The sequence below is a fragment of the Falco naumanni genome, chromosome 11 (assembly GCF_017639655.2).
Source record: "Falco naumanni isolate bFalNau1 chromosome 11, bFalNau1.pat, whole genome shotgun sequence".
NCBI classification, from domain to species: domain Eukaryota; kingdom Metazoa; phylum Chordata; class Aves; order Falconiformes; family Falconidae; genus Falco; species Falco naumanni.
This window is the reverse complement of record NC_054064.1, coordinates 18,126,851-18,151,510: the sequence shown is the minus strand read 5'-3', so window position 1 is coordinate 18,151,510 and position 24,660 is coordinate 18,126,851. Positions and strand designations below refer to the sequence as shown.

At 40.9% G+C, this 24,660-nt stretch overlaps 1 long non-coding RNA gene across 3 annotated transcripts in view; it reads right to left on the bottom strand.

The window, feature by feature from the left end:
• The window catches only part of LOC121095345, a 296,583-nt gene that overhangs the window by 240,931 nt on the left and 30,992 nt on the right, over window positions 1-24,660 (bottom strand). For all 3 annotated transcript variants that reach the window (XR_005830073.1, XR_005830072.1, XR_005830071.1), the window contains exon 2: window positions 16,348-16,487. This is a non-coding gene — a long non-coding RNA (uncharacterized LOC121095345). The remainder of the gene's footprint in view (window positions 1-16,347; window positions 16,488-24,660) is intronic.

Below are 24,660 nucleotides of genomic sequence, written 5' to 3'. Positions count from 1 at the left end.
TGGCACTTTGCATTGCTGCCATAGGCATGAGCTGATGAGAGAGAACCATATCCCAGAGCAAACGGATCTATCCGTTGGCCTCTCAGGAGGAGTTGGCTGTATATCCTGGAATGTCTAATGTTCAGAAAATTTATCTTGGTAAAGGCTCAGGAAAATGTATGTTTTTATTTTACCCAAAGTAAAAATATTGGTCAATGTGAAATTAAAAAGTGAAAATAATACTCCCCCTTGTAAAAAATTCCAGCCTCCTACACTCACTGTATCTCATAGACTTCTAAAACAAATAACATGCATTTTATGTGTTTTTTTCTACTAACATTTTATTGGTATTTATAATGTAGTACAGAAGAGACTTTTAAGAGGGAAAAAGGCAAGTTACAATAACATACCAAAGCGTTTAGAAAAGGCTGTGATTGCAAAGGACACAGACCACGCTACCTTCCCTTTTCTTTCAAGGTAAGCAACAGAAAACACCAGGCAAGTAACACAAATCTTTTCTGTTGCCACTGGGGCACACATTGGCATAGAAGGAAAATATTTCAGAAGGTCACTTTTTCACATCTCCTATTCTGTTTCCGCCAAAAGAACTAGTTCTACAGATCCACAGTAGTATGTATAGATCACCACTAACACAACGGGTAGCAAACAATCAAAAAAAACCCCCAAACATAGTAGACTATGCTCAGCTAAAAAAAGTAATATGCATGAGGATGGGCAACAGCCTGGGCGATAGCCCCACAACTAAACAGAGTTCTGATCACATTTTTCTCTTCATTGCTTGAGCCAGGTACCAGTAACTACACTGTTTGGAAAGGCAAAGATTCTAATCATGGGTTTTGTATCTCTGACCGGGCATCCCAGACATGTTTGAGATGTACAAATGCCATCGCTCATGGCACTCGTTGAATATAACGGATTTTATACCCAGAGAGTACGATTGATGTTAGCCAGTTAATCTTTCAGAATTCCCATAAATTAGCTCTCAAAACTTCTCTTCAGGAGACTATTGGGTAGTCCGTTATTTAAATTTTACAGTTATTGACACCTGACAACCTTTTCAGCTGCCAGTGTCACCTACTGCTGTCTTAATCAAGAAAATTTAAGCGAGACCTCCTCCCCCTTCTCCCGGCCTTGAGGACAATGGCCTTGAAATGAGAAGCTCTGGTGTCTTATTTCAAATCCGATGGTTGTCCCTATGGTCAGCTCATCTTTAGAGGGATATCTGGTCATCTGGACTCAGACTAGACATGAAGCTAAGCACACGGCTGCCTTTGAAAGACTACATAAGGGAAGTGAGGGGCCTACATCAAGCTAGCTGAAAGACTCAGCTGACCCTCTAATGCCCTGGGCTAAGGCGTGGAGGGCTCCCAGCACCCCACCGGGGGATGGGCTGAATTCAAAATCGTTTCTGCCACATCGCTAATAACGTATTTGAATCTGATGCTTGGTTCTCATGGCTTCCATACCAGACCTCATGAGTTTTGAAAGACAGTACTACTGATATCTGATCTTCTTTCCACTGCTATCCCTTAGTCCCCAGGATGGCTGTAAACACAGCAGCTCAGTGCTGTTTCAGAGTAGCAGAATGAAACTGCATGTCCAGCAACCTAACACTCATCTGACACGAAAAGAGACATGGAATGGAAGGATACAGGCTTTTTAGGAAGGGCAGGCAGGGGAGACAAGGAGGGGGTGTCATCCTCTATGTCAATGACCAGCTGGAGTGCATGGAACTCCACCCAGGGACAGATGAGGAGCTGAAGGAGGGCTTTTGAGTTAGGATTAAAGGCAAGGCAGGGACAGATAACATTATAGTGGGGGTCTGCTATGTGCCACCCAACTAGGAGACCAAGCAGATGAGGCCCTCTATAGGTAGATATGAGCAGCCTGACATTCACAAGCCCTGGTCCTCATGGGGAACTTCAGCTCCCTCGGTATCTCTTGGAGTGGCAGCACAGCAGGGCATAAGCAATGCAGGAGATTCCTGGAACACATTGATGATAACTTCCTTCCCCAAGTGATAGGGGAGCCAACAAGGAGAGCTGCTATGCTGGACCTTGTTCTTGCCAACAAGGAGGGACTAGCGGGGAACATGAAGGCCAAGGGCAGGCTTGGCTGCAGTGACCAGGAAGTGGTGGAGTTAAAGACCCTTAGGGCAGCGAGGAGGGTGCACAGCAGGCTCCCTACCCTGGACTTCAGGAGAGCTGAGTTTGACCTCTTCAGGGGTCTGCTTGGTAGACTACCATGGGATAAAGCCCTGGAGGCAAGATGGCCCCAAGAAAGCCGGTTAATATTCAAGGATCACCTCCTCCAAGCTCAGGAGTGATGCATCCTAACAAAGAGGAAGTCACGCAAGAACACCTGCATGGATGAACACGGAGCTCCTGGACAAACTCAAACACAAAAGGGAAGCCTACAGAAAGTGGAAGTAAGGACAGATAGCCTGGGAGGAACATAGAGAGATTGTCCAAGAAGCCAGGGATCAGGTTAGGAAAGCTAAAGCCCTGGTAGAATTAAATCTGGCCAGGGACCTCAAGGGCAACAAAAAAAGCTTCTATAGGTATGTTGGTGATAAAAGGAAGACTAGGGAAAATGTGGGCCCTCTTCAGAAAGAAACAGGAGACTGATTACCTGGATATGGAAAAGGCTGAGGTACTCAATGACTTTTTTTGCCTCAGTTTTTACTGGCAAGTGCTCCAGTCACACCGCCCAAGTCACAGAAGGAGAAGGCAAAGGCAGGGATTGGGAGAATGAATAAATGATTAACCACCCACTGTAGGAGAAGATCAGGTCTGAGACCAGCTAAGGAACCTGAAGGCACACAGGTCCATGGGACCTTATGAGATGCATCCACAGGTCCTGAGGGAACTTGCAGATGAAGTTGCTAAGCCACTGTCCATGATATTTGAGAAGTTGTGGCAGTCCTGTGAAGTTCCTACTGACTGGCAAAGGGGAAACATAAGCCCCATTTTTAAAAAAGAAATAAAGGAATACCTAGGCCAGTCAGTCTCATCTCTGTGGCAGCAAGATTCTGGAGCAGATCCTCCTGGAAACTATGCTGAAGGCACAGAGAAAAGAAGGAGGTGATTGGTGATGGCCAACATGGCTTCACTAAGGGCAAATCATGTCTGACAAATTATAAGGGAAGAGCAACTGACATCACCTACCTGGAGTTGTGCAAAGAATCTGACATTGTCCCACACAACATCATTGTCTCTAAACTGGAGACACATGGATTTGATGGATGGACCACCTTGCGGATAGGGGCTGGCTGGCTGGCCACACTCAAAGAGTTGCAGTCAATGGCTCAATGCCCAAGTGGAGACCAGTGATGAGTGGCTTTCCTCAGGGGTCAGTATTGGGACTGGCACTGTTTAATATCTTTGTTAGCGATATAGATAGTTGGGATTGATGCACCGTCAGCCAGTTTGCTGATGACACCAAGCAGTGTGGTGCAGTCAACACACTAGAGGAAAGGGATGCCATATAGAAAGACCTTGACAGGCTTGAGAGGTGGGCCCATGCAAACCTCATGAAATTCAACAATGCCAAATGTAGGTTCTGCACATAGGTTGGGGAACTCCAAGCACAAATACAGGCTGGGTGGAGAATGGATTGAGAGCAGCCCTGAGGAGAAGGACTTGAGGGTGTTGGTTGACAAGAAGCTCAACGTGGACCGGCAATGTGTGCCCGCAGCCCAGAAAACAGACTGAATCCCGGGCTGCATCAAAAGAAGTGTGCCCAGCAGGTCGAGGGAGGTGATTCTGCCCCTCTACTCCTCTCTCATGACACCCACCTGGAGTACTGCATTCAGTTCCGGGGCCCACAACATAAGGATGACACGGACCTATTGGAGCAGGTCCAAATGGGGGACACAAAGATGGTCAGAGGGCTGGAGCACCTCTCCTATGAAGACAAGCTGAGAGAATTGGAGTTGTTCAGCCTGGAGAAAAGAAGGCTCCGAGGAGACCTTATAGCAACCTGCCAGTACCTAACGGGGGCCTGCAGGAAAGCTGGAGAGGGACTTTTTACAAGGGCAGGTAGCGATAGGGCAAGGGGAAATGGCTTTAAACTGCAAGAGGGTAGGTTTAGATTAGGTATTAGGAGGAAATTCTTTACTGTGAGGGTGGTGAGGCACTGGAGCAGGTCGCCCAGAGAAGCCGTGGGTGTCCCATACCTGGCAGTGCAACTCATTCATACTTCTATGTGTATATAATTTGACTGAATAAATATGACACTGTACTGTGCCAGTGATATCGAACTTCCATGGATCTTTGCTGTTCCGGCTAGATAGAACACCAAGTGATCCACTGGAGCAATCTGCTCTCAAAGAAACAACGTGCAAACATTTCTTGCACTGCACAGCAGGAGTTTTGGATAGTGAGATACCATGGCAGGGGATAAGGTAGAAGTCTTGTCTGAGCAACTAGGTCCACTGATACTCACCCTAGGAGTGCACAGACGTGTACTGGAGCGCAAGGAAATGAGGTGCTTTCAGTTTATCCATTATTTCTCGATCTAGGTCCCTTGGTTTTCAGTAGTCAGCCCCACTCCTATGATTTCAAGGCCAGGCTGGAGGGGCTTTGAGCAGCCTGGTCTAGTGGAAGGTGTCCCTGCCCATGGCAGGGGAGTTGGAACTAGATGATCTTTAAGGTTGCTTCCAACACAAACCATTCTATTATTCTATGATATAAAATGGACAATAGTTTTCCTTCCAGTAAAAGATAATATAATCATTGCTTAACTCAAGTTTCAGAATGTACTTCAGGGTACTGAAGCAAGTTCAGCTTCAATTAGTTATATTAATACCTATAGCTCTCAATCAAGCATGTTTCCACCATACTGCCCTTAAATGTGTTTTACGCTTGTGTATTAAGCCAGAAGTTCTTTCACAGATCTGCTTTTTTCAGAACTGTAGTCAAAATAAAGACATCAAAGTAATAAAGGCCTGGAATCCAATAATAATAATACGTTAATTCCAATACCACAGAATGGTAAAATTCCTTCACATTTCAGCAAACAATCTGTCTTTCTTACAGGCTATAACTGTGCAGATGACTAAGGCAGTCTCTGAGGGGGTGGAAAAGCGTGTAGAAATGTTCTGGGTTGCAGCTTGTTAACCACTCCAATGGAAGCAGAGTCTACCACCTCTAATGAGCTTACTATTTTAAAATAAAGATATTGCAACAACTGTAGAGCTCGCTGGTGCCACCAATTAGTGAAAATATAGGGTTGGTTATTGTGCTTTCTAAGGTAAAACTAACTGTCATTTGAAAGCGTCAAAGTCACTCTCATCATTGGTGAAAGCACAGTTCACTGTACCATTGCTGTGAAAAACTACCCAGAGGATGGAAAACTAAGAATAAGTAGAATATTAAAAATAACATTATGATGGCTACTATCCAGATGCAGTTGTTAGCTCTTACTCTTCTATTTAATTTTGTTGAGCATGAAAGCTTGTAAATGCGTGACTTATATTGGACTGCCTGTCTGCAAGGCATGATGTTTTATATTAGTGCATTAGTTTAACATTAGATTCTAGGACATGAAAAAAGATGGGAGTTTCTGAAACAATGTCAGACACATCAACACCACCTTTCTCGTGCAATATTGAAAGTTAGTCTGAGGTTAAGAAAGAGACTGTTACTGGAACTGCTGGGAACATGATGGCCATGTTGCATCACTGTATAATTTGGTGACACAGACAGGAGATGGGAAAGCTCTCAGGGAACCAGCACAAGGGTTTAGGACAAAAAGCACCTTAAGAGAGGAACCTGGAGAGCAGGGAGGAAACAGGAGAGACAGTGAAATATCACTAGGTTGCAATAAGCCCAAAAAGCAACCCTACTAGCAACCCCAGACAGCTAGGGTACAAATGAATGGCAGACTGTGTCACAGCCATTTTTGTCCCACAATTAAAGAAAATGAGAAGATAAGTTAGAAACACAGTGGGTTCTGTACACATGACAAACTGAAATCTCCACAAGAGAAACCCACAAGGGCTGTATTGCATGTTTAGTTCCTAAGGGTCCAAGAGAGGCAGTCCTGACTAAGAGCCTATAACTGATCATGAAGTTAGTTGTGTTGTCAAGGAAGAAGAAATAACAACATCTAACAGCATTTTCCCCTTTGAGGCTGCAGATACTTACTTCCCCACCAGCACCCCTGTGCTGCCTTACCAGCCAGGCAGCTTCATCTAGGAAGTGGAAAGGAGGCAAATTCCTAGAACTCTTGGCCTTCTGTACAGAACATACATAGTATTTATTTAGAAATTAGCTTTCTGTTAGTAATCCATGCCTCCAAACAGATAACTTTTACTACATCATAGTTTTGCACTTAGTAATTACCATTTGGCAGCATTTTATAAGAACTGGTCTAAACCCAACATCATCTGAACCATCTCAAACTGCTGGAAACTAGAACTCATTGGGAATTCTCCAGTGAAACTTGCTTGTTGAAAATGCTGGGTCATCAAAATCTATATATTTCCCCAAAGTCTCTACTTCAGCTGACATCTGATGAAATCCTTTCCTGTCTGTCAGGTAGGTCTTGGCATGTCTGGCTTCCTGCCAGCCTCTCTGCTGAGCTGTTGGGAAGCCCACTTTCCCAGATGGCTGTATGTCCTTCTACTGAAGTTCTCAGAACTGGATTCTTATCTATCCAGAAGCCTTGCCAATCTCAGTCAAACCAGAGCTTTTGGGATCAAGGACCCTTGCCTGAAAATGGCTTTCAGGGTCTGTAGCTTGTAGGTGTCTGCAGGACAACATTTGTCATCGTGCTGAATCCCAAAAGCTTTCAGATTCCCACTTCTGATATCTGTGCAGGCTACCTGGCAAGTTGGCAGCCAAGTGGTCTAGAAATCTTGGGTCCTTGCTCTCATGACAGACTGTACAATGGACTGTGGGCCCTGGAAGCCCTGGCACCAACAGAATTCCCTCCACTTTGACTCTTCTCGAACTCTCAACTCACAGCACTAAACTCGACCAAAATTATGTCAGACACCATCAGTCAGCCCAGTGTTCCCGGCAGCACAGTTCATTTCAGATATACCGTGTTTCCTGTGGTTTTGGCTTTTGTCAAAAATGGGAGGTAATTCTTCCCTCTTCCTTCCTCCAACCTCAAAGAAAACATTAAAATCTATGGAAGAATGGAAATTTGGTTTCCTGGCCAGCTCTACCTGCACTGTTAGAAGCGACGTATTTGGCTATTTCATGACAGTATCCAGAGATCTCTGTAATGCAGACATTGGTATTTCAAGGTCTGTTTTCTACAGCTCTTCTCTATTAGGAGGAGATTTATTTTCCTTTCACCAGGCAGAGGAGAATGCACCTTGCCCTGCAGAGGCATTTTTAAGTTTTGAAATGGGTCCTTCTATTTCCAGCATTTTCTTTTGAGATTGCTTCAGTCAGTGCTTGATAAAGTAACCTGCACTGTACCACAGTGTTGGTGTAGAAGCCCCAGGAAATTATAATTTTCCAAAACCTTTACGCTAAGTCTTTCAACTCCTGCTACAGTAGCTAATATAGTATGAACAACAGTCATCCTCTTAAACCTTTGGGTTCCTGTGTCTAAAAATCAATTCCTTTAGGGTTTGTTTATTTCTAGATATCACGGGCTCAGTCCAGGATACACAACGCTTAGTCAAGAGTATGAAGAAAAAAGCAAAAGCATCTTCAGGAAACATAACTGAAGGACCGCTAGAGAGCTCATGGAATGTCAAAATGGTGTGCAACTCGCCCAGGTTTGTTTTCCTTTCCAGTTAACTGAACGTTAGGCATAATTTAGAGCTTAATTCAGTACAAAATACACCAACAGTTTCCTTACAGTAAAAGCTTGCACAAGGCTTCTGTAATGCTGAGCCTGAATGAGTTCTTTGCTAAATCAGGCCCTCAGGATTCCCAGTATGCATACGTAAGCACGGCTGGAAATGGGGAAAAAAAAGGGGGCAGACTCCTCAGCACTGCAGTGCAGGCCTGATCTGTGTAGCAGACCAGAAGGTCACGGCAGAGGGTGGGAGGAAGCACTGTTCTGCTCCATTCGGGCAGAAAAATTTTATGTTTGTACAGAAGCATAAGGAACTTTGAAAGACCATATAAGGGCTGAGACTCAGGCCCTGCTGGAAAAACCTGCTGGAGCTGAGCTCTGCACATAACTCATATGAACATTAATGAGACTTAAATGCATGCATTGAAAGAAGAATAGACCCCTTAGTGATTTGTCAAGATAAAATTCAAAATAACTTTGAATGCTCAGAGGTAAATATTAGGTTTAGGAATTGAAAACAGCAGAACTAGTGGAACAATTGCCTATAATGAGATCCAGGAACAATCTACCCACTGTACCAGGTTTTCATTAGAGTTATGGCCTGCAGCCATACCACCTTGTGCTGTGATCTTAAAAGCTAAGACGGGTTGGGCTGGTTAGTATTTGGAAAGGAGACCTCCAAGCAAGCTTACCACTGCAGGAAAAGCTTAGTGATGCTATAGATAATGTTCTTCCTTCTTATTCAGTATTGGATCCAGGTGTTAGGGGATCTGAAGGTCTTTTGTGCACGATCCAAGTCTAAGGATCTGATGATCTGTGGTCATTAAAGTATGCCTGTCATTTCTCATGAGTGTACAATGCCACTTTGAAATAGCTACTGCATTTCACTGCAAAGGTGGTTGCATGTCAGTAATAGGTAAGTGTTGCCAATACAATGTGATGATCAACTCCATAGGGAGGTTGAAAAGCTAAGTTTTCCAACATGGGGTAAGTAGTTTTAAGTCCCAAAAGCTCCAGAGAGAGGCAAAAAAGTGTTTCTTGTATGTTTCTTAAGGGTCCATATCTACCCTGGAAACATTGTTCCATCTCAGAGCTCTGCTAAGGAAGGGCACTTTGAACCCTGGGGTTGCCACTGACATTACCACGTGCCTGCACGTGCTCTAACCCCTGCTTACACAGCCAAGCTGCCTCTGCGGAGCAGCTCCTGAGGAAGCTCAGCTGTCTAGCTGATGGGAGAACAGCAGACAGCTTGTCAACTGTCCCATCCCTGCTCTTAAATCTGCTGGGATTAAACCCCTCAGGCATTAGCCCTGCACGGAATTAGGTGCATATTCAGTTGTAGACACTGAATAGCTCCCTATAGCTAAATCAATGGGACTACTCACAGTATACAAAGTTAAAGATGCATCTGTCTCCAAAGAATGAAGGCATAAATGAGCAGTGCAGCTACACAATTCCTAATTGATGTTCTTGATTTATTAACCTCCCTGGTTGTCATCCAAGACACTGTACTAACATTGTTTTGTTTGTCCATGTAGGACATGATCCTGAATACTGCTGAGAGCTCTTGAGTCTGTAGTGCTCAGAGGGCTGACTTCATCAGGAATTCACTGAAATACATCAATTGGAGTTCATCGAATTCAATGGGATTTGAGAGCATTTGGCATCCCTTAGGAGTCAATTAGCACCTTCCAGAAAACGGGCCTTAGACAATCAGGTCTAGGAAGTTCAGACAGGTTTTCCTCTGGGTTTTGGGGCAGTTACTATTTGTATATAATAAAAAGCTGTTTTAATTTTTTGCTTTCATTTTAAAAATGTAATTTTCAGCAGAGCTCGAACTGTCTGTTAACATTTGGTATCATGCTAGGACTGGACACAGCATCAAGCCTGTGATACTGGTGAGTAACCTACCAGTGATTTGTCAAAATTGAGTTGCTAAATTGATTTAATATGGAAATGCATGGTAACGTGACCCACATAAAACATCTCTCCCTTTTACCATGATGCTTTTATTTGCATCATGTGGCTGAATAAAACGATCTGTTCAAGATACCCATACAACTTCCAATAGTCGCTCACTTCCAACTTCCTGCAGTGACAAGGAAGAAGCCATGAGTCTGTTGGCTCTAGGGCTTCCAGGCTATGTCATAACTTGTGTTTGTACATGCGCTGAATTTGCTTAATATCCCAGTTTTACCATTGACTTCATGGGAACAAGCAGGGTCACATAAACCAGCTGGTGATACATATTTGGGAGGAGGAAGGAAACTATCAGCACACACTACCTGCTGTCTTATATCAAAAACTCTTCCAACTTACTGTAAAACGAGTTGGAAACTGCAGCCGCAAGAACAGCCTTTCCTTAATTTTGATATTTTTCTTTGCACTAAATAAACTTAGCCTTAGGACTTCACTCCTATTGCCGCAGGCATTCCTCTTGAATGAGTATGTTTGATATCTGTATCTTATCATAACGCTGAGAAAATACTGTAGCTATTCAGCACAATGTCCTACACAAAATGCTGGATAGGATGCTGTGAAGTGACAAACTGCATATGAAATCAAGTTATTCAGGACATCCTGGTGATCTGCTTGAGTGAAAAGACCTTGGAAGATTTTCTACAGACAAAATGGTGGTCAGGGAAGAGAAACTGCCAACTGAAAAAACCTGTTATAGCTACTGATAATGTTAAGGCAAACACTTCGAGCCCATTCAGAGAGACCTTTCAACCGTGCCCTGTTGTATGCAATTAGTTCAAACTTTGTTTGGATAAATGAGACTTTCTTCCTTCCTTGAGGCATGATCCCAAGACCACTGAGGTCCACAGGAGTTTTTAAATCAGACAGGTTTTGAATTAGTCCCTTAAAGAATTTTGCAGGAAAATGAAGCACTGTAGTTAGTACATTTTGACAACTAAGTATTTCATAATTATTAATAACAGAACGCTTTAAAGTCTGCACATTGTTCCTTCTTTGCTTTTCTGTTTATAGGTTTATAACTACATTTCCTACTAATAGCAAATTATAACACAAATAATCATGTAAATGTCCAGTAATCAATACAATTAGAAGAACTGAAGGAAGCATGTCCCCATTTAGTTTCCAAATACTGTTCTAATCCCTCCTAAAATCCTAAGAGCTTCTACAGCACGGCATGGGAATCCTTATGCTTCAGAAATACATCTTATTTATCCATGCAGTAGGCAGCTCAAGGCAATAGAAAAAAAAATCCACATTAGAAAGAAGAAGAGTGTAATGCTTTTATAGCATCCTATATCAGCCTTCAACACCAGAAAGATGTAAACCACCAAATGTCGAAAGAGCGTATTATCCCGGATAAACTGAGCACTGCTGCCACTGTCAACTGCTTTAATATATATGCACTTGAAGCACTGACAGCAATAAGTGAAACTCCTGTTTACATTTTTTTTAAGAAATACATATCCACTTTTTTTATCCAAACAGCGCTGTAAAGTTCTACCAAAAGGTTATACAAAACAACTGCAAATAAAGTGCATGTACATAAATAACTTTGTCTGACTTTTTGTTTAATGTCCAAGATGATTGGAACAGATTGTATCATGAACTACTTTCCCTTTGGCTAATTAAATAGCCGTCCCCACTTACCATAAAACATATTCTTATTAAAACAAGTATCTATATTCACTCTGTTGGATAAATTACTTCCAAGTAAGTGCCATAAAGCCCATTACATTCCTGCTTTAGGAGTGGATCAGGTCCAAACAGACAATCAAAGGATTTCACTGGGATTATTTTAGATTAGAAAAACTACGGAAGACATGAGGCACTGACAAGATCGTAAAGACATACAGGATAAATTAGCAGTAACATACCAAACAAAGTACTCCAGCAGTTCCTAGCATATTAAGAAAAAAGAAAAAAAGAAAAAAGAAAAAAAGAAAAAAGAAAAAAAGAAAAAAGAAAAAAAGAAAAAAGAAAAAAAGAAAAAAGAAAGAAAAAAGAAAGAAAGAAAAAAGAAAGAAAAAAGAAAGAAAGAAAAAAGAAAGAAAAGAGAATAGAAAAGAAAAGAAAGAAAAGAAAAGAAAAGAAAGAAAAGAGAAAAGAGAAAAGAGAAAAGAAAAAAGAAAAAAAAGAGAAAAGAGGAAAAATTCCTATTGTACTAATGTAAGCCCAAATGGACATCTTTTTATACAGAAATAAAATGTCAGGACTAAATGTTATCTCCCATACAAATCAAATAGTTACTTCAAACATTAAAAGCCAACAACATACAAAAATAGCCAAGTTCACCAACTAGCTGAGTAGGAACTTATTTCTTTCCACAAGTTCCTTTTTAAATTGAATAGAAAAGACCATGTTATGATTTACCATATTAATGAGCCATTATTGCATAACTGTATTTTTATTGCAGATATATTACCTGCTAAATGATGCTGTTTTTCCAGAAAAAGTTCACAGTACAGATTCTATGGGAATGTTTCCTGCTGACAGTTCCTAAATCTTTCAGAAGCTGTCAGCAACCTCAGAAATCAAGTTTGCAGTACCCTAGCAAGCAGAAGCACATGCACAGGCTTTCTATTTTTAAACTGCGATCCAAACCATTAAAGAAACGCCTTAAACAGAATCATCTTATTTTCAATAATCTTTTATATCTCACTTGTCAATCTAAAGGACACTGTCAATTACATGTAATCTAAGCTGCATTTTCCATAAATATAACTTGACATTTAAAATCTACTTTTCTTCCCCCCACTAACTTCTGCCCAAACTGATTATCCTCAGATCCACATTAACAAATCCTTGATACTAAAATAAGTAAAATAAACATTTCCACAGAGAACATTGATCCATGGGGAACACCCCATCTTTTCTATTTACCTGTACTCAGCCTGCCTATCATATATTCTTCACCCATAGAGCTCATGAAAGGATGGAAAGTCAGCCAGACACTTACAAGAAATTAAGCAAAAAAGACTATAATTGAAATTAATTACTAAAGATGAACTGCCAGAATTTTGAGTGTCCTCATGCTTTCCGCTGCTGTAATGTTCTGCTTTTTACATTTTTTCTGAATGAAGACACAGAGGAACTAGACACAAATGAGTGTAACCCTTTGCTATAAACAGGACTGTATCAATACCATAATGTCCTCTTACACAGTGAACAAAAGCAGAAACGTTCCTTACCAAAGCTTACTAGAAAAACGGATTACCAATGCTCCTATCCAATCTGATTACTCCCTTTTTTATTATAGTGGCCATTTTCAAAGTAGTGCTCAAGAGTTTACAGGCACAAACTCCGTTATTGGTAAATTGGATTTTTATGACTAATTCCCACATTTGCTACTTGTTATGAAGATTTGTGCACATACACTTGGTACACAATTTCATGACTAGAATGTCCCTTTGTTTTGGATTTCAGCTAGAAGATAACTTTCTCAAGAGCATAATGTACTCTAACATACAATATTCCATGCAGCTTTTCAGCTGGCTTGAGTAACACAGAGTAGCTAGAGAACTGCCACAGTGGGAAAGGGAAATTTCTTCACCACAGCCAAGAGTTTGAAGGTTTTATTACCTCTAAACCTACCTCTCTTACATTCTTCAGGGCTGTGAATCAGGGCAAGGGTTGTATTCCAGAAAATGTTCTGCCAGCCAGTGATTTCTGTGAAGATCATTTCACCTGGTGATCTTAGCTTAATGAGTAACGATTCAAGTAGATGTGGATCAACTTTAAAACACGCAAGAAAATGTGACTTAGAGCAGTCATTTCCACCTATCCTGCAGATGCTGCCTTGAGACCCAGTTTGTTAGTCCAGCCCATCATCTTTACATATCTGTGTGAAAGCTACAGGCTACTCACAAAGAGACTAAACTCATAACTCATGGATGGGATCTCATCAGAACAAACTGTGACTGTTCTGAAGGGCCGACAAAATCTGCGGGTTTTTTATTCTTATTGTCACAGATGCTGCAGATTCAACAGTTCGATACTAATCAGACTTAAATAATAAAAAGTGATAGTAAGAATTATTTTGGAAAAGTAATGAGGATTTTTTTGCTAGCCTCAATTAAGCTTTTCAAACAGACATTTAACTGCAATTGGCACTATAGAAAATGCTGTAAAAGCAAAACCCATGGCCACGAAAGTAAAACTGAAGCCCAAGAAAAGAAGGGGGAAACATGGGTTATGATTTGCTAAAAAGAAAGAAAGGAAAGGATTAACCATAAAATATAAAGTATGTGCATGGAGGCATGTGTATATTTTATACACACACCTGCATCTATGTGCGTACATGTATACACTTCTGGTCTGCATGTATATTAGGCAACACACATATTGTTCAGCAAGTAAGGAAACTACAGTGCAGGGTTCTCATTTTGCGTTAAGGTTTACAGTAAGTCCAGAATCTAAAAATATTTATATTTTATTATTTTATCTTTTCCAGTTGACTCTCCTCTGCTGAGGATTGATGTAAATCTTCGGATGAAAACCAGGAGTTTGCCTTCCACCCCTGACTTCACTACAAAACCTCCAACTGAGCTTCAACAAAATAACATCAACCCACCTAACACTTTACAGATCTGTTCCCATATAGACAGGAGTTTTCTGGGGTAATAGCACACTTTTAACAAAGTTTTTGAGAGACCAGAGCACAAATGTTCAGCAGATAAGGTTTGTCATATACTGCCAAAAGCTTTTCAGAAAACCACCACTCAGTGTTGAGAACTACTTTTAGGTCTTCAGCAAACCAAGCCCTCCTTAGTTTCAGTTCCCCACCCGCAAAGTAGAGACAATGATCATACTTAACTTCCTTCATAAAAACCTTTGATACCTAGTGAATAAAAACACCTTGTAAGAAACTTGCACATACAGAGCTGGTTTCATATATATTTATAAGTGAATTACACCTATGGGGTACAGAAGCATGTATGGAACAGATTGGCAAGTTAATGTTCCTACAAAAACAGAACTATAAAACTATCATAACATTTATGGTCAAACTTTATTTGTTTTGCAAATCGTATGGAGCCTTAAGCCAAGCTTGAGTATTATGCTATATACTGTGTATTCTGAATGGACAGAATTTCTGAAGAACTACCTACCAGAAACTTAATGTGTTTCTTAACCCAGGTTTGTCTTCAGTCTCAAATGAGCACTCTAATGAAACCTTCTTGTGAAAAACTACCAGCATTGTTACAGCTAAGTTTCTCATTATATCATACATCACTCACATAAGTGTACATACTTGTCATTGGAATGGGTTGAATAATTTACAGATTTTTTTAAAACCTCAGATCTTAAAAAGTTTTCATTTGCATATATGGAAATGCAACTACTTTTCCTCCAAAATTTTGTCATTTTTCCCAATTAATATATTGAAGGACCTCTCAAAACCATTACTCAGATACTTTTATAAATATACACAGAGTTTCAACAAAGCAGGGTAACATTTTGCTCTAAGTGCATTAAGTCTTCTGAAGAGGATTGATTGTATACAACACACACTAGCTCACTTTACTAGAACGGCGTTTTTGTGAGGTGAGTGTTCAGCTATATGCCTCAGGATACAATTACTGGGCTGAATCACTTTTTGAGGTAGTGTATGTTGGTGAGTGTGTGGTGGTTACACATATGCAAACACAGGCTAGTGGGAGCAGGAGAAGCAGCAAGATGGATGCTAATATTTATGAAGTTAAAGGGTTTAGCAGGCTTAGAGACAGAAGCATTGTTTACCCAGAATCCAGCTACAATTTATAGAGTGCCAATGCAGACTGCTAACAACCATGAAAAAATGACAAAACCCAGTAAGAACCAGCTCAGTTGAAAGTTTGCCTGTGGTTAAAAAAACCAGGCATTAAAACATGCTAACTGTTACACAGCAGATTTTAAATATGCTCTTTATGTGAATTTCTTCATACTTTTTATCTCAGCAGGCATCTACTATCAGCTACACTGATTGTGTCCTCTAGCCAGACCTTGCAGGCATCAGCATGTTCTTCAGACTTTCATCCTCCTAGAGCACCTGGTTTGTAGCTGTCAGAGAATCTCTTTTTGTCTCTCCATGGTCCTTCTCGACCAAGACCTGGTATCTGCAAAACCCTTGAGATGCTCCTCTCCAAGGAGCTCTAATTCCCATCTTTCTCTCACACTTGTTTCTTTCAGCTGGCAACATGCTGTGCTAGAGGCCAACTTTTTTTTTCTTTTTTGTCAAGTTCTAACAAGCCTTGTAAAATGTGTTACCTCGAATCTCCTGATTTTTATCATGAACTGAATGAACTGCTACTAAACACTTGGGAGTTGCTACAATGGGAAGAAAGGTGTTCCCTTCTGCTGTGGCCTCTAAGTCATGTTTAGTGGAGTATTTCAGCCTTTCCCAGCAGCAAGTCCTCCTTCCTCTCTTCTACGGTACTCTTTCTTTACTGCCCAGATTACACCCATTTGCTAGTTCCCTGTGAGTTTGTCCCTCTAGTATCTGGGCCTACAAACATGAGAAGAATCTATAGCTGAAGATCGTGGCAGGTGTCTTCTGTTTTAAGTACGTGGACAGGGACCCACGTCTCCTTTGGACCCTTCCACCTAATTGAGAGGTGCACCTACCTGACAGGATGCTGTTTTGGTCTATTATCCACCGTTGTACAAATGCATTCAGGACTCTCTCTGAGCAGTAGAGGATTAACCCTTTCTTCTTCCCAGGGGTTACAGTGGTGTCTCCTTAGAATTTCACCAGTACATTGTGCCTAGAAGGGAATGGGATGGAGTTAAACCAGCAGTTCCTTAGATGTGAACAAATGGCCCTGTCATTAGATAACCACACTGACCATCTTCTGCTTAGTTTTAACAGAAAATGCCATCTATCATCTCAGAGCTCTAATAGCTCTCTTTGCTTATGATTACTATTGAAATAAAGCAATATATCTATCCATACCAGCAAAATGTTACGCTGGTATGGGTAGGTATTAGGCCCCAATTAGGGCCCGGACACAATTTATCAATTCCAAAAATCATATTTCTAATACAATCATCATTTAGCTTTTTCAAGAACCCTGTGGATAGAGACATAGCCTAGCAGACAGGAGTCTATCTTGCCATCATTCTGGCATTGAGGGCAAGAACAAAGAAATTATTAAATATTTTCATAAAATAAGTTTATTTCTCCAGACTTCTTTCTTTTTGCAGTATTTAAGAATAGAATGTCAGATAAGAGATCCATCTAGTCAAGTATCCTGACTCTGACAATGTCCAACAGACACTGAAAAACACACAAACAGATAAGCACATAGTGACATCTCTCCAGAATACTTCCCCAGCAGACACAGAAGCACTGGAGTTGTATAGAATAACCCTTGACAGATTCCCCACCTCCGATTCTGATCTTCCCCTGTTTGCTTTTGAACTTGTGTAAAATTTTAGCATCATGAGATGAGGATTTCCGCTGTGACTGCCTGTTCTATTCTAATGGATCACCTTCTATCAGAAATTGTCACTCAGAATTCCAGGGTCATTTTAAACCACACATCTTTTACATCATCTTGAGAATTGTCATGGTTTAACCCTGGCCGGCAGCCAAGCACCACGCAGCCGCTCACTCCCTCCCCCCTCACCCAAAGGGATGGGGAGGAGAATCAGAAAGGAATGTAAAACTTGAGGGCTGAGATAAGAACAACTTAGTAAGTAAAGCAAAAGCTGTGCATGCAAGCAAAGCAAACCAAGGAATTCCTTCACTATTTCCCAGCAGCAGGCAGGTGTTCGGCCATCCCCAGGACAGCAGGGCTCCATCAAGCCTAATGGTTACTTGGGAAGACAAATGCCATAATGCCGGATGTCCTCACCTTCCTCCTTTTTCCCCCACTTTATATACTCAGCATGATGTCATATGGTATGGAATACCTCTTTGGCTAGTTTGAGTCAGCTGTCCTGGCTGTTGTCCCCTCCCAGTTTCCCATGCACCTCCAGCCCTCTTGCTGGCAGGGCCCAGGAAACAGAAAAGTCCTTGACTGAGTATAAACATCACCCAGCAACGACCAAAAACATCTGTCCTATCAACATTGTTCTCACACCAAATCTAGAAACAGCACTGCACCAGCTACTAAGAAGAAAATTAACTCTATCCCAGCTGAAACCAGGACAAGAATAAATGCGAAAAAATATATATATTTTTTTTAATTTGTCAAACACCTCCCTTTAAAACACTACATGGATGCTATTACATAAACATCCCAAAATAAGGCTTAATAAAGCAAATATGACAGAGCAACTAAACGATGTTTGTTACACAAACCCCCCAAAACCTACCCCCTAAACAACCCAGGAATGAGATATTTTTTCTTCCCAGTATTTTCGGTTTATCTTATAGAACATAGGCTGCTAGGTGCCATTAAAGATGCTCAGCCATGGTGGTGCCCCGGCATCCTCACTGCCATGAGTACTGCTGCTGAGCCTCCTTTACAACTGCGGGAAGACATTACCAAGAGCCCTTTGCACGTGCTGGCTTCAGAGGTATGCCAAGCAAAAGCAAAGGACGGCATATCCTATAAAACAGATCTGACTGCCTCAGATAAACTTTCTACTGTGTTTCTATACAAAGAGCCGCATAGAGCAGAATGCAGCTCCTACCATCACACTGCAATTTCTTTTGAAACCTTTACTACACAGGTAGCACCGTAAGGAGTGTTAAAGACAACAGCTTTCAAGAAATACTAGAAGATGCAAAGCAGGGGCATGGACAAGTGCCTTGTAAAGGTAAGTACCCCCTCTACTGACCTGAAGATGATATCTTCCCAACAGAATAGAAGTATAGCATGTACATGCATGTGACTGCCCACATTCTGTGGGTGTATATGCATGCACTGATATATTCACAGAAATGCAAAAGATGAATGCCCACCATTAATATGGCAATATTTTCTCCCTAGAGATGTATCAATATTGGTTTATTTCTAAGGTCTACAGTTAATTTCAACTCTGGGTCATACAAGCTTCATCTAATAGCACACCCATTTGTCAAACATGTCATACTACATCACCAAGAAAAAGTGCTGAACGGTTTTCTAAATCAGCTTCTTTTGCCAAGAGTATTTTGGACAATGCCACCTGCCCAAGGAATTATTTCTGCTAAGCTGTGTCTTAAAGTCCTGTTGGCTGTGGGGCTGCTTCCAATCTTCAGTAAAATCAATGGATACCCTTGACTTCAGTGACAACAGGGTAAGGTTTCATGCTATAAAAATATAATGCCCACAATATTTGTCAAAGCAACTTCATTCTGAGATCCTCTGCCACCATGAGGAAAACCCAATTACTGGCTCACTTTAAAACTGAATTGTGGTTTAAGACCAAGTGCTAAATCAAATTCAGTCATGCACAGCCCAGGATTTAAATGTATATTTTAAAGGGACAGTTAAAGAGCAGTTTAGGTACCACATCCACCAGCTAAGTATGTAGTATATTTGTACTTCAGAACGCAACATTTGTTGGGATATCTGAGGTAGTTCAGTATCAGAAATATATAACCCATGGTTGTCCAGCACTTGGTGAGTCCAATAAGCTGAGAAGCTTGTTTAAAGCTCAGACAGCTTTACATAGCATGAAACTGGGTGGTATAGAAATACATATCATATTAAGGGTCAGCTAGTTAAAAACACATTTTTTCATGTCTGGTGGGATGGAGCTGAAAGTCATGTATACTAATTCAGAGAAGGCCTCTGAACTGATTTATGAAGGACAGTTAGACTAAAATGAGAGAAAGATGCATGTGTAAGACAGTCCATGATGGTGACAAGATGGAATATGCCAAAGGAAAAAAATATAATTGCTCAGAAGTTGCAATAGTTTGGGTTCTTTATATTCCCTTAAAACGCTCCTGGAACTGCCCTGTGCTAGTAAGCTGTTTCCTGAAATGCCAGCTGCTCGTTTCACATTTTTGTTGCATAACTTTTTTGACTTCTATAATTATTAAATGATTAGAAAATAGTAAGTCTGAAGAACACAAGACCAGTCAAGGCATGAAAATTAATATGACAGCAGCACAAAGTTGTTTTTTAACAAAAACATTACTTTATATAAATTTAAGTACCAGTAGTAATGAGAATTATTACTTTCATGACTGCTAGATTGCTAAAGGACATTTGAATGCCAGCTTTTAAAGACGAGAAGACTTCAGTGGCAGACAACTTGAAATACTTCTGTATCAGCAAGAGCATAATATAATGAGAAAGAACTGATATCTCGTTTAGTCAACATCATCATCTGTTCTGGTACAGGCCAAATTTCAGTGATTCCTGCTGTTTCTGCCACTTACCTCAGCCATTCCCTTTTATCACACCTTATATTTGTGTTGATCCCCAGGTAGGTCACTGAAAGCTTTTTTGTTGACAAGAAATCCAGGTACCGAGGTCAGCCCTTCAACATTGAAATGTACAACTACCAGGTAGGATTAATTTAAAACTATCCTGTAAGTCCTCTTAACTCCTAAAGCAATTGCTTCATTCCCACTAGCAGCACCTTTGTACACAAGTACGGTAAGTGTTAAGCCTCACAAACCATGAAAACTTGAGATAACAGTGGCTGTATATCAAGGTCCATCAGGTGGTGGATATCAAACTGCTGTTCTCAGTGCTGCGGGCTCCATATATTAGCACTCAGAATAGTTGAATCAGCACACAAGTCCATTTCTTGAAAGGTATTAATCTTTTTAAAGGTGAAGAATTAATAACACAGAGAGAGAGAAAGGGTGAGGGAAATGCAATCTGTTACTGGACTGGGAGAGTGCAAATGAAGATTACAGCCATAGTTAGCTGTCGCAAGAGATTGCAGCCTCCGGTGAACAAACCCTCTCAACTCACTGGCATTTGTCACTCTCCAGCATCCTAGCCTAAACTACATTTAAAATAATTTCGAGACACTGGAATTGTTCATAACATGTATAAGAGAATATGAGCATGGCAGGAGGCTAGAAGTAATGAAAAGGGGGGATAGATTCTTTATTGATTAACATGTATTCCTTGCAGAAGAAATAAGCAGAGGGGAGCAAAGCGATATGGATTTTCTAGCTTGTACTAAACTACAAGATGGAAAATAACTGCAAGTACAGAACTATCTGCAAAATTTCAGACACTCAGCGGGGCTTTTAAAATAATGTGTGTTTCTCTAATCCCAGTCTTCTACTTGATGTGTTTCTGAAAAGGCAAATGAGGATCAGGAATATGTCTACAGAAGAGGTGCAAGCAGGTCAGACATGTCCTAATACGGTCAGCAGCTATGCTAAACCCTCCTGGAACTGGAGCTGAAGGCACAGCAACTGGAACCTCCAGTTTAAAAGCCATTTCCCATTATTTCCCTCTGCTACTGAAATCGACCCATAAAGCAGGATGGAGCCATTTTGGGTTTGGGATTGCGCCAGGCTGCACAGACCAAGAACTTGAGGCTTGTGCCTGCACCAACACATGCACCAGCAGAGGGATGGTGGTGCTGAAACCAAGAGATGGGCTATCAACACCCAGTGCAGTAAAAGATTGCTTAAGGTTTCTGCTGCCAGTAGGGCTGCAGGAGAAAGATGCATAGAGCTTCCTTTTCACAGCAAGTACCTAGCGACAGTGAAATGATGGATGATTTAAAAGAAACCGCCTTCAGCCAGGCTAGTTCATGCCAAACATGAGGATCATGTTTGGGAGCAATTTTCCCTACGCTATGAGGTCTCACAGCAATTATGTATTTTCCTCTTTACTAATACATACTATTGACATAAATACGTATGGATATTGACCCTTTTTTGTTCATTTGTTTTACTTAATCTGGCTTACAATTTCAAGGATAATCTGTAGTAAGAGAGCCCATACATTTAACCTGTGATGAGGAAAAACTATTGCTAATTACATCCTGTCTTTGACTGTAATTTTGCATCCCTTTATTCTTGCCATAGGTAGGAAGCTTCAATGGTGCTCTAAACCCCTCTGTTTCCATTTGCCTGTATTGCCAGATGCTAGTGTCCCATAAATAGGCCTAAATCTTCTCAATCTCCTTCAAGGTCAGTGGGAGAACTCACATGGAAGAGTTCGCAAGGCTGAAATCTAAATATTTCATTTCAGTCTTGCAAATTAATTTATGAACAATGATATAACATAATATAATGAGGATTTTTTTGTTACTGTTTCAGAGAAAAAAACATGCAAAAATTTGGTTAGAAAGCACATTAACTACTCTGTATAGTAGCCTTCATACAAACCGTGGTCCAAAACACTGCACAAAGTTATATAAAATCATGGTTTAGGTTACATAAGACATTTACAAAGACATTGTATGATTAATAAATTAAATCACTTGATCATAAATCCAATGAGAGAGAGAAATTAACAAGCATAAGCAAAGCTGAAAGATGTATTTTAAGATGGATGTGAGAGGAGATGAAGAATCAGTGAAGCAGACACCAAAGAAGGTTGGTCCATGCTGGCAAAGCACAGAAGAAGAGTCTTGTAATGAGATGCTGTGGTTAAGGACAGAAAAGCTCTTAAGAAAGAGGGTGGGAGCGGTAAAAAGGGAGCTGGTGCTCCACTGCCTTGTTCACCCTGTCAATTTACCCCTAGGAAATGGGATGAAGCCAGATTAGACTAGTAGTATTTACAGCAGTCAATTTTGCTCAGTTAAAAAAATAATAAAAAAAAAAGCAGAGTAGGTTGATTGGATCTAAGAGGGCCACTGAGCCCAGGAGTGGCAAAGGTAATGAAGATGGGAGGATTTAGTGAGACTATACAGAGCACATAGCTGGTTTGCATCTGGCACATTTATATTCAGAAGAAACAAAACCAGAGTTACTGGAGCATGTGTGCTATATAGGGGTGACATTGAGAGGCAACATGAAAGGTGATACAAACCAGGTCTTTTACACTGAGGTGAACTGGCTGCAGTCAATGGCTTGTCAAACTCAGACTACGCATGCCCTAATAACCAAAGTGTGAGTCCTGTACTAGGGGAGTCTGAATTGCCTTTTTAAAGAACAAAAAGTTAACTGCAACAATGAGCTTAAACACATGATGTCTTTGAACCCAAGTACATTTCTCTACCACTTTCCAAGCTAACATATTGCTGAGAGGCAAATCAAGCAAGGCTCCAGAGAAAGTCTGAAGCATAAGCAAAGTGGTCGCTAAACTAGGTGCTTTATGAAGTCTACAAGCAAGCTCCAGCCTCCTCAGGCAAGGAGGAGGGGATCAGGTAACAAAAGCCTGCAATGAGCATCCAGTATAGAGACACAGGTACTTTTCTGGGAGTCTGGTGTAGTCTGGGCAGTACTATATTGACATAGGTTCTACTGATGCAGACACCACCACGAGACTGATGCCACAAGGATTTTAAGAACTGCGATTCATTTCTCTGCGATTTTGTGACACATATCTTTGGCCTGAGGGCAGTGCTGGCTGGAAACAGCACTGTTTTCCCACGTCTTCTGCAAAGAAAAGTCACTGCTGTAGCAACAAGTGTCCCTTTTAACAGTCAAGGTCTCCTTCCCTTTGTAACTGCCCAGGAGGAACATCACCTCTCACCTGACTAACCCCTCCATCTGAAACAGACCAAAGCCTGTGCCAACTGCCACTGATCTATGAGTTACTAACAAACAATGTATTTCCACTGGAATGCAGATTCACCATGATTTAACATAAAATAATACCTGAATATGAAGTCATGTTGATAGATGCAGACTAAAAGAGCACAAACGGAATTTGTAACCCTGCTGCACAGCTCTTTATGACAGGATACCATCAGTTAACCCTTTGTGGTAAGCTGCAGTGACCCTCCACTCAGTATAACAATGAAAGTCTGCCACTAAGGTATCTGATCACTCCTCGCCCCACCTTTCCCAATCCAACATCATATGCTGAAAATATTTTCCAGACAGAGCACCTTGTCTTTAAAGCTAGGATAAAACAAGAAAAAGAAAATGGGAGGCAGAAAGATAGGACTTCAACCCATTTCAGTCTAATTTTTAAATGGAGTCTGTTTTTTTCATTCTAGATGCCTGCTTACTTATTCAACTCAAGTTCATTCTTAGGGGGATCTTGTCAATAAAGTCAAATCAGGCTCTCTGTGAGCAGTGAGGTTTTTGAGGGTCTTTTTTGAGGGCTTCATTAAAAGCAGACAGTTTCTCTAACCTTTTAGCAGAACCTGTTATCTGATGACGTGAATTAAAGTCTCTCAAATGACTAATAATCATATCAAGGCTGCCATGTCAGCTTGTAGATTTGAATAAGAGGGTCTGAAAACATTTGCATGCCTCGATGTGCCAGTGCTAAGAAGCTAATGTGATAGTGCTGTCATAAAGCACTGGAAAGACATGACTTAATGTAATCTGTCATGTCATATGCTAATCTTCAGCCATTACTTGAGTGCTGCAAGTAAGTAGAAAGCATTTGGGAGAAATCCTTTTCAATTTCTCTGAGTACCACTTCTGCTGCTGGTCAGCTCAAATGGGTTTTGTGCATTTAATGTAGAGCTCAAGTCAAGTTGGTTTAGGTCACACTTAATTAACCAGCACATTGACGGGTTGGGCTGGTACAGCACTATGGAAAATGGGTATTCCTGATACTGCCTAACAAGTAAATATTTCATATGCAGAAGGGGGGGTGGGGAAAAAGAGACTTTCTCAGTCCTTGATAAGAATGTGTCCTTTCACAAAAACACTGACTTTTTAGCAAGACACTGTTTTCTGTGCCTCACTTACCTTGCTTCTACATGTGAAGACAATTTAAACAGAGGTGATTATAAATAGTTAAAGACATTTCCATTTGTAACTGCAAACTTTTAAAGCACCTGATCTGGACTTGTCATTTAAACAACAATAGACAAGAGGCAGCTTTAAATGCAGTATACTTTTTAATACGGACAGAGAAAATGATCAAAGGGAAGATTTCAATTTACTTTTTTGTT